At 45.1% G+C, this 14,292-nt stretch overlaps 1 pseudogene; it reads left to right on the top strand.

The window, feature by feature from the left end:
* The first annotated feature begins 638 nt into the window (after positions 1 to 638).
* Positions 639 to 756, top strand: LOC126189380 (5S ribosomal RNA; annotated as a pseudogene).
* The last annotated feature ends 13,536 nt before the right edge of the window (positions 757 to 14,292 follow it).

The following is a 14,292-nucleotide window of genomic DNA, read 5'->3' on the forward strand; positions in this document are numbered from 1 at the left end:
ATTCTTACGCTACGCCCCTCTTGCCCGTATTCACTTCACAACCCACTGCTAATCTGTTTCAAACTCTCTGAGCCATCTATCATATACGGAAATTGCAAGTTAAATTTGCTCCGCCTATCGGAGCGCTACTGAAAGCAAGCGCCGGAAAGACAGAGATAGAATGAACTGGAGCCGCCACGGCTCACTGGCTATCAGCACTGAATATTTTTGTAATGAAACTGTTCTCACAAACTCGCAGCCATACCAGGACAAAAGTGCTGTGCCGGACGAGGGCGCCAGTTGAAATCGTTGGTTCGCGGCCACGGCAGGGTAACAGCTCTACGCCCTCAGTCCCTTCCTGGATTCCGTGCTACGCCGCAGCTAGTCATCCTACGTTGCTTCTAGCAGTACAGCCGACTGGTGCCATGGGTCAGCCAGTCGCAATCCATGCACATCATGCTAGTGGTTTGACATTGAAACCTTCCCGTCTCCTCTATATCTCTTTTTTTACGCAACCTTCCCTTCTACAATAACCTACGAAACCTTCCCTTAGGATTTCAATCTCTTGCTTAATAATAACAAATGAAATCTTCCATTTGAAATTAATTCTCTTTCTCAATATTCGCATACAAATTTAAATGCTACTTTTTAAAAGTGGGGGCAACGGCCTTGCCGCAGTAGATACACCGGTCCCCGTGAGATCACCGAAGTTAAGCACTGTCGGGCGTGGTCGGCACTTGGATGGGTGACCATCCCGGCCGCCATGCGCTGTTGCCATTTTTCGGGGTGCACTCAACCTCGTGATGCCAAATGAGGGGCTACTTGACCGAATAGTGGTGGCTTCGGTCAAGAATACCATCTTACGGCCGGGAGAGTGGTGTGCTGACCCCACGCCCCTCCCATCCGCATCCTTCTCCGAGGATGACACGGCGGTCGGATGGTCTCGGTAGACCACTCGTGGCCTGACGACGGAGTGTTTTTTTTTTATATCAAAAGTGACTTTATTATGACGAAACATAGAATGTGTCGTCGTCGTGGACCTCAGTCGTTACCTGCAATAACCCAAAACTGTTCCTTACATTTTTTTACTGTTACTGGATCGCCATCTGACAGCTACATCGAACTGCGACATGAATATACTTACTCTGTTTTACTATACTCTATTAGCTGCTGGTGGGCTGTCATAATAAGTGGCTGTATTTATTACCAAAGCTGACGTTATTCTTTAATAGCATGTTGTTGTTGTGGTCTTCAGTCCTGAGACTGGCTTAATGCAGCTCTCCATGCTACTCTATCCTGTGCAAGCTTCTTCATCTCCCAGTACCTACTGCAGCCTAAATCCTTCTAAATCTGCTTAGTGTATTCATCTCTTGGTCTCCCTCTACGATTTTTACCCTCCACGCTGCCCTCCAGTACTAAATTGGTGATCCCTTCATGCCTCAGAACATGTCCTACCAACCGATCCCCTCTTCTAGTCAAGTTGTGCCACAAATTCCTCTTCTCCCCAATTCTATTCAATACCTCCTCATTAGTTATGTGATCTACCCATCTAATCTTCAGCATTCTTCTGTAGCAACACATTTCGAAAGCTTCTATTCTCTTCTTGTCTAAACTATTTATCGTCCATGTTTCACTTCCATACATGGCCACATTCCATACAAATACTTTCAGAAACGACTTCCTGACAAATCTATACTCGATGTTAACAAATTTCTCTTCTTCAGAAACGCTTTCCTTGCCATTGCCAGTCTACATTTTATGTTCTCTCTACTTCGACCACCATCAGTATTTTGCTCCCCAAATAGCAAAACTCCTTTACTACTTTAAGTGTCTCATTTCCTAATCTAATTCCCTCAGCATCACCTGACTTAATTCGACCACATTCCATTATCCTCGTTTTCCTTTTGTTGATGTTCATCTTATACCCTCCTTTCAAAACACTGTCCATTCCGTTCAACTGCTCTTCCAAGTCCTTTGCTGTCTCTGACAGAATTACAATGTCATCGGCGAACCTCAAAGTTTTTATTTCTTTTCCATGGATTTTAATACCTACTTCGAACTTTTCTTTTGTTTCCTTCACTGCTTGCTCAATATATAGATTGAATAGCAGCAGGGAGAGGCTACAACCCTGTCTCACTTCCTTCCCAACCACTGCTTCCCTTTCGTGCCCCTCGACTCTTATAACTGCCATCTGGTTTCTGTACAAATTGTAAATAGCCTTTTGCTCCCTGTAATTTAGCCCTGTCACCTTCAGATTTGAAAGAGAGTATTCCACTCAACATTGTCAAAAGCTTTTTCTAAGTCTACAAATCCAAGAAACGTAGGTTTGCCTTTCCTTAATCTTTCGAAGATAAGTCGTAGGGTCAGTATTGCCTCACGTGTTCCAACATTTCAACGGAATTCAAACTGATCTTCCCCGAGCTCGGCTTCTACCAGTTTTTCCATTCGTCTGTAAAGAATTCGCGTTAGTATTTTGCAGCTGTGACTTATTAAACTCAGTAGCATAGCTGACGTTATGCTTTAATTAATTTGACCTAAGTTACGTAATTCATAGTTATATTTATTCTTGACAATAATAAAATTTTGCAGTTTTATGTTTATGGTTTTTGGGATGGATTATAATCAGTAATGCAATGTTGATGGCACCAATTAATTATATTCTCAATGAAATGATTTTACAAACGTTCCAATGAGACTTACTTTTTACAATAATCTTACAACTAGCATTGCGCAAAGATACCTTCAGTAGTCTTGAGTTCCTCAAAAAAATAATTCAATAATATTAGTTCCTCTTATGATAATAGTTAGCTGATGTCTCTGTACATCCGTTTATAATCTCTTGTAAATCATAGCTGGTGGCTGGCAGGCACACCGCTTCTCTCAACCTCTCGCTTCAGACCTGTTACCGACTCGCTGCACTTCTCGCTTACTGCTGATTTCCTACGAACGGTTAAGTGCGGTCTCTCCCGCCAGCAATGCTTTCTGGAGCAGACAATGCCTGCTACCATTACAAAATGTAGCAATGCGCGGTCATTCCCGCTCTTTTCTTAAAATGTATCCATACGCGGTCTCTCCCGCCCTTTTTAAAATTATATCAATGTGCGGTCTCTCCTGCCAACAATACCTTGGTGCAAACATTCCCTCCCACCACAATTATTTCCAACATGACAAATATTAATTATTCCTACTTAATCCTATAAATAAAATATAAACATCTTTCATAAATTGTGGTTTGACAATAGACAATGTACCATAGAATACCGTTTACACTGCTCTGCAAAACGAATGAACGAGGTAGATATAGTAACAACATGATAAGAAATCTACGGTACTGGATGATGGTGCTGGAGAATTGTGCAAGAGGTCTGCCGGTCGTGTACAGAAACCTAGGCGTCACGTGGCGTGACGTAAGTGTGACTACAGTGTCAAATGGGGCAGGCCGCACAAAGCGAAGCAATTGTAGGAACGTCAAATCATGTGTAGGCCTCCGTCCATTAGGGAGCAGTTGCTCACATGACACAGTGGTGGGTTTCTTCGTTACAGCATGGTCCGGAGTCAACAATTTTTTACTTCACACGGTGAAAAAATCGTCGGGAGGCTGGAGGAAGGACGAAATGTGACGATATCGCACACAGCATTGTTTCACTTGCATGGGGAACCACAGACACTGCCGCGCGAAGGAGAGGAGACGGACGGCCACGGACGACTGCAGCTGCAGATGACCGCTAGACAGCGCAACAGGGAAGGAGGGAGCCACGTCAAACAGTGGGTGCAGTTGCAACCACATTTAACAGGACTGCAAGGCACGCAGTCTCACTTTTTACGGTGGCACGGGGCGGCATGAGGGTGATCTCTTTCTGCAATGACCAACAGGTTGTTCTCTGTTGACACCCACACATCGACATTATCTTTTGCGATGGTGCCTAGAGCATAGGATCTGTCCCAACGAGGAATGGGATGACGTGCTCTTCGCGGATGATGACAGTTTGAATCTGTGATTTTGAACGTCCGCTCGTATGGCAAGAGGTGGGAACAAGTAACGCACCCACGAACGTTGCCAAACGCGATCGTTTTGGTGGCCTAGGTGTGATTGTGTCGGGAGGCATAATGTAGCATGGGCGATCTGTCGTCCAGATCTTTGTACACGATACATTGACCAGTGAATGTTCTTGTGACTCTGCACTTCTTCCCCATGTGAGTCTCTTCAGAGGTGCATTCGGCCGTAACTTGAATTTTATGGATGACAATGAGCAATGCGCGAACGCTGCGAACGGCGCAGGTGGAGATCTTGGAACGAGAAAATACCCTTCGAATGGACTGGCCTATCCATTCCCAGTAGTTAATCCCATCGATCACGTGTGGGATGCGTTGGGTAGACGTACTGCAGCACGGACACATGCACCAACGGCGATCCAGCCGTCGCCAACGGTGCTGGTGGAGGAACGGAACTCCCCACCACAAGACGTCCATGTCAGTTTTGCCATCAGCACAGGAACACGTTGCGGAGCACGCACTGCCGGCCAGCTGCTCTCATCTTGTACTTTCCCCTCTTGTGACAGCCAGAGCGAGAGTACCAGCAGCAGCGAGTACTGTTTGTATAAAGCGTTTATTTTGCATTTTGTTTACGACCTTCCACTAAGGAAGGGATTCTATTTGTGTTTACCTGCTCTGCATAGTAACTAACAGTTCTTGATAAAACTTTACGTAGTTTTCGTGTTAGATTTCTTAGTGTTTTCTTGATCGTTTAGAACAGAAAGCGCCCTAAAACCGTCTTTTGTTTGTTTCGCGGCCGTCAGCCACTAGTCACTTGAATCAGCAGTTGTCTTGTGACAGCCAGAGCGAGAGCACCAGCAGCAGCGAGTACTGTTTGTATAAAGCGTTTTTGTACTTATTTGCTGCGCTTAGCTTTTAAATAGTTTTTCTGGGAAAACCTAGCGTAGTTTTCGCGTCTCGTATTTCAGTGAGTGTTTCTTGATTATCAGAGTAGCTCATCAGAAGATTATCTTGGGAATTTGTCACCGTATAGGGTAGGGTAAACATAGTCATGTGTAGGGACTGTGGTTGTTGTGAGCGGACGCAAGGAGAATTGGCCACTCTTCGGGGGCAGGTGGAGGCTTTGTCTGTTAGGCTCATCGAGCTCGAGGCGCAGGCGTCGGCTCGTAGTGGCGTTGGGGCAACTGTGGTGAGACCTATGCCTACTTCGGTGGCCTTGGAATCACATGGAACCCCTAATGTCGCTGCGTCTTCCGGCAGTGAGCATCTTACCGGTCAGCCATCACTCCAGGGTGAATGGCGGACAGTGGTGGGCTCGCGCGTGCCTGGCCGAAAGGTGGGATCTAGCCGCGTGGCAGCTGCCTTACCCCTTTCCAGCAGGTACGGGGTGCTTCCTAGTGGTGATGACATCGTTTCCGAGCCACCACAGGATGCCTCGCCTGTTGGGCCAGTGGCCGATTCTCCGGCAAGGTCCCGACAGTCACAGAGGGCGGGCCTATTAGTTATAGGGAGCTCCAACGTTAGGCGGGTTATGGAGCCCCTTAGGAAAATAGCGGGTAGGTCGGGGAAGAATGCCAGTGTGCACTCGGTGTGCTTGCCGGGGGGTCTCGTCCGTAATGTGGAGGAGGCCCTTCCGGCAGCTATTGAACGCACTGGGTGTGACCGGCTGCAGATAGTAGCACATGTCGGAACGAATGACGCCTGCCGCTTGGGTTCTGAGGCCATCCTTGGTTCCTTCCGGCGGCTGGCTGATTTGGTGAAGACAACCAGCATCGCACGCGGAGTGCAAGCTGAGCTTAATATCTGCAGCATAGTGCCCAGAGTCGATCGCGGTCCTCTGGTTTGGAGCCGTGTGGAGGGTCTAAACCAGAGGCTCAGACGACTCTGCGACTATAATGGTTGCAAATTCATCGACCTCCGTTATTGGGTGGAGTACTGTAGGGCCCCCCTAGACAGGTCAGGCGTGCACTACACACCGGAAGCAGCTACTAGGGTAGCAGAGTACGTGTGGCGTGCACACGGGGGTTTTTTAGGTTAGAGGGACCCCCCTTTGGGCGAAACGATAAAATACCTGACGGCTTACCAGAGAGGACATTATCATCGTTGATAAAGAACGTCCGTCCTCAGAGACCAAAAACAGGAAAAGTTAACGTAATATTGGTAAACTGCAGGAGTATCCAGGGCAAGGTTCCTGAATTAGTATCTCTTATTGAAGGAAATAGTGCGCATATAGTATTAGGAACGGAAAGTTGGTTAAAACCGGAAGTGAACAGTAACGAAATCCTAGACACAGAATGGAATATATACCGCAAGGATAGGATAAACACCAATGGTGGAGGAGTATTTATAGCAGTAAAGAATTCAATAATATCCAGTGAAGTTATTAGCGAATGCGAATGTGAAATAATCTGGGTTAAGCTAAGTATCAAAGGTGGGTCAGATATGATAGTCGGATGCTTCTATAGACCACCTGCATCAGCAACCGTAGTAGTTGAGCGCCTCAGAGAGAACCTGCAGAACGTCGTGAAGAAGTTTAGTGATCATACTATTGTAATAGGGGGAGACTTCAATCTACCAGGTATAGAATGGGATAGTCACACAATCAGAACTGGAGCCAGGGACAGAGACTCTTGTGACATTATCCTGACTGCCTTGTCCGAGAATTACTTCGAGCAGATAGTTAGAGAACCAACTCGTGAAGCTAACGTTTTAGACCTCATAGCAACAAATAGACCGGAACTTTTCGACTCCGTGAATGTAGAAGAGGGTATCAGTGATCATAAGTCAGTGGTTGCATCAATGACTACAAGTGTAATAAGAAATGCCAAGAAAGGAAGGAAAATATATTTGCTTAACAAGAGTGATAGGGCACAAATCGCAGAATATCTGAGTGACCACCATCAAACGTTCATTTCTGAGGAAGAGGATGTGGAACAAAAATGGAAAAAATTCAGAAACATCGTCCAGTACGCCTTAGATAAGTTCGTACCGACTAAGGTCCAAATCGAGGGGAAAGATCCACCGTGGTATAACAATCATGTACGAAAGGTACTACGGAAACAAAGAAAGCTTCATCATAGGTTTAAGAGTAGTCGAATCATAGCTGATAAGGAAAAGCTGAACGAAGCGAAAAAGAGCGTAAAGAGAGCAATGAGAGAAGCATTCAACGAATTCGAACATAAAACATTGGCAAACAATCTAAACAAGAACCCTAAAAAGTTTTGGTCATATGTAAAATCGGTAAGCGGATCTAAATCCCCTATTCAGTCACTCGTTGACCACGATGGCACCGAAACAGAGGACGACCGAAGAAAGGCAGAAATACTGAATTCAGTGTTCCGAAACTGATTCACTGCGGAAAATCGTAACACGGTCCCTGACTTCAGCCGTCGCACGGACGCCAAAATGGAAAATATTGAAATAAACGATATCGGAATTGAAAAACAACTGCTATCACTTAGTAGCGGAAAAGCATCCGGACCAGACGAGATACCCTTAAGATTCTACAGTGATTATGCTAAAGAACTTGCCCCCTTTCTATCAGCAATTTATCGTAGATCGCTGGAAGAACGTAAAGTACCTAGCGACTGGAAGAAAGCGCAGGTCGTTCCCATTTTCAAGAAGGGTCATAAATCAGATGCGAATAATTATAGGCCTATTTCGCTTACGTCAATCTGTTGTAGAATAATGGAACATGTTTTGTGTTCTCGTATTATGACGTTCTTAGATAATACAAATCTCCTTCATCATAACCAACATGGATTCCGCAAACAGAGATCATGTGAAACTCAGCTCGCCCTATTTGCCCAAGAAATTCACAGTGCCGTAGACACTGGCGAGCAGATTGATGCCGTATTCCTGGACTTCAGGAAGGCATTTGATACGGTTCCGCACTTACGTTTAGTGAAAAAAATACGAGCTTACGGAATATCGGACCAGGTTTGTGATTGGATTCAGGATTTCCTAGAAGAAAGAACACAACATGTCATTCTTAACGGTTCAAAATCTGCAGATGTAGAGGTAATTTCGGGAGTACCGCAAGGAAGCGTGATAGGACCTTTATTGTTTACAATATACATAAATGACTTAGTTGACAACATCGGTAGCTCCGTGAGGCTATTTGCAGATGACACGGTTGTCTACAAGAAAGTAGCAACATCAGAAGACTCGTACGTACTCCAGGAAGACCTGCAGAGGATTAATGCATGGTGCGACAGCTGGCAGCTTTCCCTAAACGTAGATAAATGTAATATAATGCGCATACATAGGGGCAGAAATCCATTCCAGTACGATTATGCCATAGGTGGTAAATCATTGGAAGCGGTAACGACCGTAAAATACTTAGGAGTTACTATCCGGAGCGATCTGAAGTGGAATGATCACATAAAACAAATAGTGGGAAAAGCAGGCGCCAGGTTGAGATTCATAGGAAGAATTCTAAGAAAATGTGACTCATCGACGAAAGAAGTAGCTTACAAAACGCTTGTTCGTCCGATTCTTGAGTATTGCTCATCAGTATGGGACCCTTACCAGGTTGGATTAATAGAAGAGATAGACATGATCCAGCGAAAAGCAGCGCGATTCGTCACGGGGACATTTAGTCAGCGCGAGAGCGTTACGGAGATGCTGAACAAGCTCCAGTGGCGGACACTTCAAGAAAGGCGTTACGCAATACGGAGAGGTTTATTATCGAAATTACGAGAGAGCACATTCCGGGAAGAGATGGGCAACATATTACTACCGCCCACATATATCTCCCGTAATGATCACAACGAAAAGATCCGAGAAATTAGAGCAAATACGGAGACTTACAAGCAGTCGTTCTTCCCACGCACAATTCGTGAATGGAACAGGGAAGGGGGGATCAGATAGTGGTACAATAAGTACCCTCCGCCACACACCGTAAGGTGGCTCGCGGAGTATAGATGTAGATGTAGATGTTGGAGAAGTGTGAGGTGTGAGTCTGTAGCCTTTCGGCTTTTACTCCCCTGGAATGTGTGTGTGTGTGATTTTTCTTTAGTTTTTTTGGTGTCTGTGATTTTGTGATGATTGTTCTGTCTGTGTCTGGTACTTGCCTGAGGTAGGCGAGTTGATTGGTGTTATATGGGAAGGAATAGGATTAGGAATTGGGTGTTGGGATTTTCTCTTCGACTTAATCGTCGAAGATCGTCATAGGGCGTTTATGCTTATCGCGGGACATGTCATACCGACCTAGGGAGTGGATGAGGGCGTTTCCTGATCTGGAAGAACCTTCATAGAAAGCCCTTGCCAGATCTTGGAAGCGCTCTCTTAAGAGTGGGATTTCAGCTGCGGCGTGCAGGTCATCTATGGGGAATCCAAGGGGTAAGTGCAATGCCCTCCTGAGGGCGCGGTTCTGCAGCCTCTGAAGTTTGTCCAGGTGCTGCTTTGCCGCGTGTCCCCAGACAGGGCACGCATATTCCATGACTGGCCGGATCAGGGCCAGGTACACGTTTACTGCTGCTGGGCATGGAAGGGAGCTGGTTGAGTTCAGGATAGGGTATAGGATGGACATTCTGGCGCAGACCTTCCTGTGGACCTCGTCTATATGGGGTTTCCACGTAAGACGAGAGTCCAAGGTTACGCCAAGGTACTTGGCTGTTCTGCGCCAGGGGAGTTGGGTTCCATTTAGGTGGAGTTGGAGGGGGGGACCTTGAGGAGGTTCGCGCCTTCCGAGCCTGCGGGTAATCAGCATTGCCTGTGTCTTCTCAGAATTGATGGTGATGCGCCAGCGACGGGCCCAAGTTTCTGTGTCATCTAAAACCTTTTGTAGCCTACGGATGACTAGATCCTTGTTCGCATTTCTCGTGTAGAAGGCTGTATCGTCAGCGTACTGCGCAGTGTGCACCAGGGGGGCCGTTGGAGTGTCCGCGGTGTACAAACTGTACAAAACGGGCCCCAGGACCGATCCCTGTGGCACCCCGGCACGAATACGCCTTTTGGTGGGGGTGGCAGTTTCAACTTTGACAGAGAAAGTCCTATTCTTGAGATAGCTTTTGATCAGCTTAACTATGCTCCCGGGGAAACCTTGTGTGTACAACTCGTAGAGTAGCCCTCTATGGCATACTGAGTCAAAGGCTTTGGCTACATCTAGTAGCACTATGCCGCAGTAGCCTCTGTGGTTGAAGCCTTCTGTGGCTGCTTCAACCACTCTCATGACCTGTTGTGGGGCAGAGTGGTTCTGCCGAAACCCAAATTGGAAATCCGGCTGGAGCTGCTCCCTGGTAATACGTTCTTGTATGGGTTTTAACAGGAGGCGCTCATAGATCTTGCTGAGTGTTGGCAAGAGGCTGATCGGCCAGTAGTGCTGCGGTAATAGAGAGTCTTTTCCTGGTTTGTGTGAAAGGGTACAGTACCGCCCGACATTGAATATAGGTACAACATACTTCAGTATTTTTGTCAGAACAACACTTTTTTTGTAAAATAACTCAATTTCAATTAATACAGCGAAGCTGGATATCAGTGTAGAAATGAATGACAATTTATTTATTTAATTTATCGTATGTGCACTCCCACAAAATAAATCCCTACATCCAGTTTGGTGAGATCTGTGAAATGAATGAATGTATGGTCGTCTGCTAACCACAGATAGTGAATGTGAATATATGATCATCTTTGAGTCGATCCTTTGGCCAGCTTTGGTGGGACCAAAGACATGAAATTTACCAGAGCTTTGAGCGCCTGAAATGTGGCTGACCAATAAGGTAGCAAGGTGCTTCTCCCACTTCGACAGAGGTGCGAGAGAACCTGGAATACGGCCATGTTTCAGCACTCTGCCGCTGGATCCTGTGCTGATAACACCTGTTTTAGATGTGCTCCGTAATGACGAAAGAGTGGAGGCATGGTATGCATGTGGAATATTTAAGAGTAGTTTGAAATAATAATTTCTCTATTTCAGGAACTTTTGTGGGGAGAATTAAATGTCAGGCAGGTAATATTAATGGGATTGTAGTAACCTTCGGAAGTGACCAACGGTCACAAAGAAACCACGTGTAGCAATAAGTTGAAATACTTCCGTGTGCTTAAGCTAAGCTGAATTACTAGCGTGTGCACAATAAGTTGAAATATTTAAGAAATAGCGTGTGTACCATAAGTTGAAATATTTAAGAAATGGCGTGTGCAGGACTTGAAATTAGAGACGAGTGCTTCCACGTGGTGAGTACGGTTTGAGTCTCAATCTGTGTATGAGACAAAGAATAAAGAGAAGTACTCGTCCACGGTATCAGTTGAGGACTCGCGTGTGTGATGAATACATTAATATTACTTTGCGTGTGACGCTAGATTCAAACTCTGGGAGAGAAGCAAGGTGAGTCGGCCGTCTATCCAGCAACGCCACATGGCTTGCATTGCACAGGAAGACGTGCATTTATCTCCAGAGTTCACAGTAGGAAAGTAGAATTACAAAGTGGGGCAGTGTCGTGTGAAACTGGGATCAATATTAATTGAAGTGTGAAAGCTGAAAGTGATAATGTTGTAACCATTCTCTGTGTAGTATTTCATATTGTTGTGTGGTGTATGTCATGTAATTTTGGTATGTGTGGTTTCCATGAGTGTGTAGCGAAGTAGTTTCAAAAGATTAGTGGGTTATGCTTGTTCCTTCTGTACCGCTCGGTCTGGAGGAAAGTTTCGTGATGATGATTGTGAGAGTCGAAGTGTGAGGTATAATAAAAGATCCACCATCCTATCCGGAAAGTGCACTGTAGCGTTAAATAAATTACGAGACCATAATATAGAGATTCACTAATGTAAAGCCATGCCCACTGGGCGGAATTTCTCATATGTTATTGTTGTAGGTTATAGAATTTGTGTGTTTAGGTTAGAGAATTTATCGGAATAAATCAGATAGTGGAAAGAAAGAGATTGGTAGACTATTCCTTCAAATTGTATGTTGTCATAATGTCCTGAATTTATAATGTGTGCGCCATTCATATTCAGTGGGATGGCCACGTGTTAATAAAAGCCGTCAAATAAAAGACAAAAAGAAAATGTGGTACTGCCAGTGCGTAGTGTACAGTCAGAGTTCTGTAGATCACTGATAGTCAGATATGCGTTTCCGTTGCGTAGTAATCATATAGGAGGATAACTTGTAACTTAAGTGTGAGTACTAGAGTTGATGTTACTCGTTAAATTAAGAAAGAATCCACTCGCTTGGCAGACCACTCATCTTGCAGGCCTGACTGCTTGATGCCACAGTATGAGCAAGGCATGTGGGTGCCTCTCATAATTTCGACCCTGCCAGGATTCCGTTTTTTCCAGGATTCCGTTTTTGCCAGGATAATTTTTTTGCCAGGATAATTTGGCCAGGATATATATTGCCAGGATATTTTGTTGCCAGGATAATTTGGCCAGGATAATTCCTGTTAAGATTTTTTTTTATTTTATGATGGAATATATTGTGATAGCGCTAAGAAGTAAAGTTTTTTTCTGTTTACAATTTCTTTTTGGATTGGTGAGGATCTTTTATTTTTTTTATGTAATTAATTGCTATATCGTCCTAGGCTGGAAGATCGTGGTATAATTTTTTTTTGCGTAATGTCCGTAGTAACTAGGTCGCAGTCGAAAAGTGTAGCCACCATGGAGAATAGCGATTCTGGGGTGGACGTAGCAGTGCAGCAGGAAGTAGCGGTTGACCATCTGTTAATGAGCGGGGACGGCAAACACTCCGAAGGGGCTGAATTGTTCAGTGGACCGCTGCAAGGTGATCCTTTGGGCGGCGGGCTTTGTTCACAATCGGGGGCTTTTCCCGACGACGCGGGCGAGCCGGGACTAGGTCAGGTATGCAGTGAAAGTGCAGCTACCCTTAGCGAAGCTATGGTTTCTCGGACGAACGAGGTGAGCTCACCGAAAGTAGCAAATGACAGTGTGCTACTGCAGTTGTTACAGCAGATGAATAGAGACAATAAGGAGAGAGATAGGGAGAATAAAGAGAGAGATAGGGAGAATAAGGAAAGATTTGAAGCAACTAAGGAAAGATTGGAAGCAAATAAGGAAAGATTGGAGGCAATGGATAAGGGGAATAAAGAGGCAATGAGGAAGCTACACACAGTTATCGATGAGCGTCTGTCCGCAGTTAATAATCGGTTAGATGAGGGGGAGAAGAATCTGGGTGCGTTGAAGGAAGTATGTGACGCCGTGAAAGAAAAAAATAATAATTTGGAGGTACGAATAATTGCAATAGAGGGTGATATTACCGAACGTAGGGACGTGTTGCCAGATGAGCGAATCAAAGAGGTAGTGGAGGACTTACTTGCAGATAAACAAGGGGCATTAGACAGCGTGGAAGCTCAAATCACCTGGCAAGAAGTGGCGCTAAATACACACAGGGATGAAGTTGCGGAGGTAGTTGTCAGAAAGAATACGATTAGTGCAGATGCAGAAAAGATCAGTACAAGAGGCGAGACAGGTTCTGATAGTACGCAGCGAGAGGTTTATGCCGACCAGGAGGAGATACAATCACCATTACAGTTTAAAGAGGCACAATTCGAAATAAGTAGGAAACATAGTGAAGAACTAGAACAGTTGCAATTAGCGTGCAGTAGCGAAGGTGACACACCACCAGGTAGATTGCAGATGGAGAGTGAGATAAACTCAAAAAGCGAAAATAGGCAGAAAGAGGAAGACGAATTCAGAGAGTCAGATGAACGGTTGTGTCGGATAAAACAGGTGGCAAACCCAACTGGGTATAGTCCAAGGCTGTCTCAATTTCAAGATTCATTACCTTCATCGTGGGGACCGCTCCCCAAAATGAAGTTTGTTTGTAACCATTTAAGGGACGAGGCTAGAGCGAAAATACAGGAAGTCATTAAAGACCGTAATAGCTATTTAAATGAATTCTGGTCGAAAAGTAAGCAGGACCAGGTTAAGCAAAGCATATTGATGATGCCAAATTGTAACGAAGGTGGTATAAGAGATCCAGTGTCGTGCTATCAGGAAGTGCTGAGACGAAATAGGTATTTGGATGTGCCATACGAACCTGGGGAGTTCATTAGGATCAGTATAACGAAGTTGCCAGTGAAATTGCACAGAGATATAGCGATAGCAGGCAGAGGCTTAGACGATTCTGCGTCATTTCAGCACTTGTTACAAGAATTGGGTAATGAGAGCAATATCGTGAACGGAGACACAACTCATAGGTCAGATAGTGTCGAGGATAGGAACGGCAGAAACTATCAGAATGACAGGAGAGCATGGAATCCTGGCATTTCATTCTTGTCGTAATAGATTGATGGATAGGAGAACTTAATCCAACATATCAGCCCTTAGCACCTTGCCTTAAAACACATGCAGCTGGCACTGAAAACT

This window comes from Schistocerca cancellata, chromosome 5, assembly GCF_023864275.1.
Source record: "Schistocerca cancellata isolate TAMUIC-IGC-003103 chromosome 5, iqSchCanc2.1, whole genome shotgun sequence".
Classification (NCBI taxonomy): domain Eukaryota; kingdom Metazoa; phylum Arthropoda; class Insecta; order Orthoptera; family Acrididae; genus Schistocerca; species Schistocerca cancellata.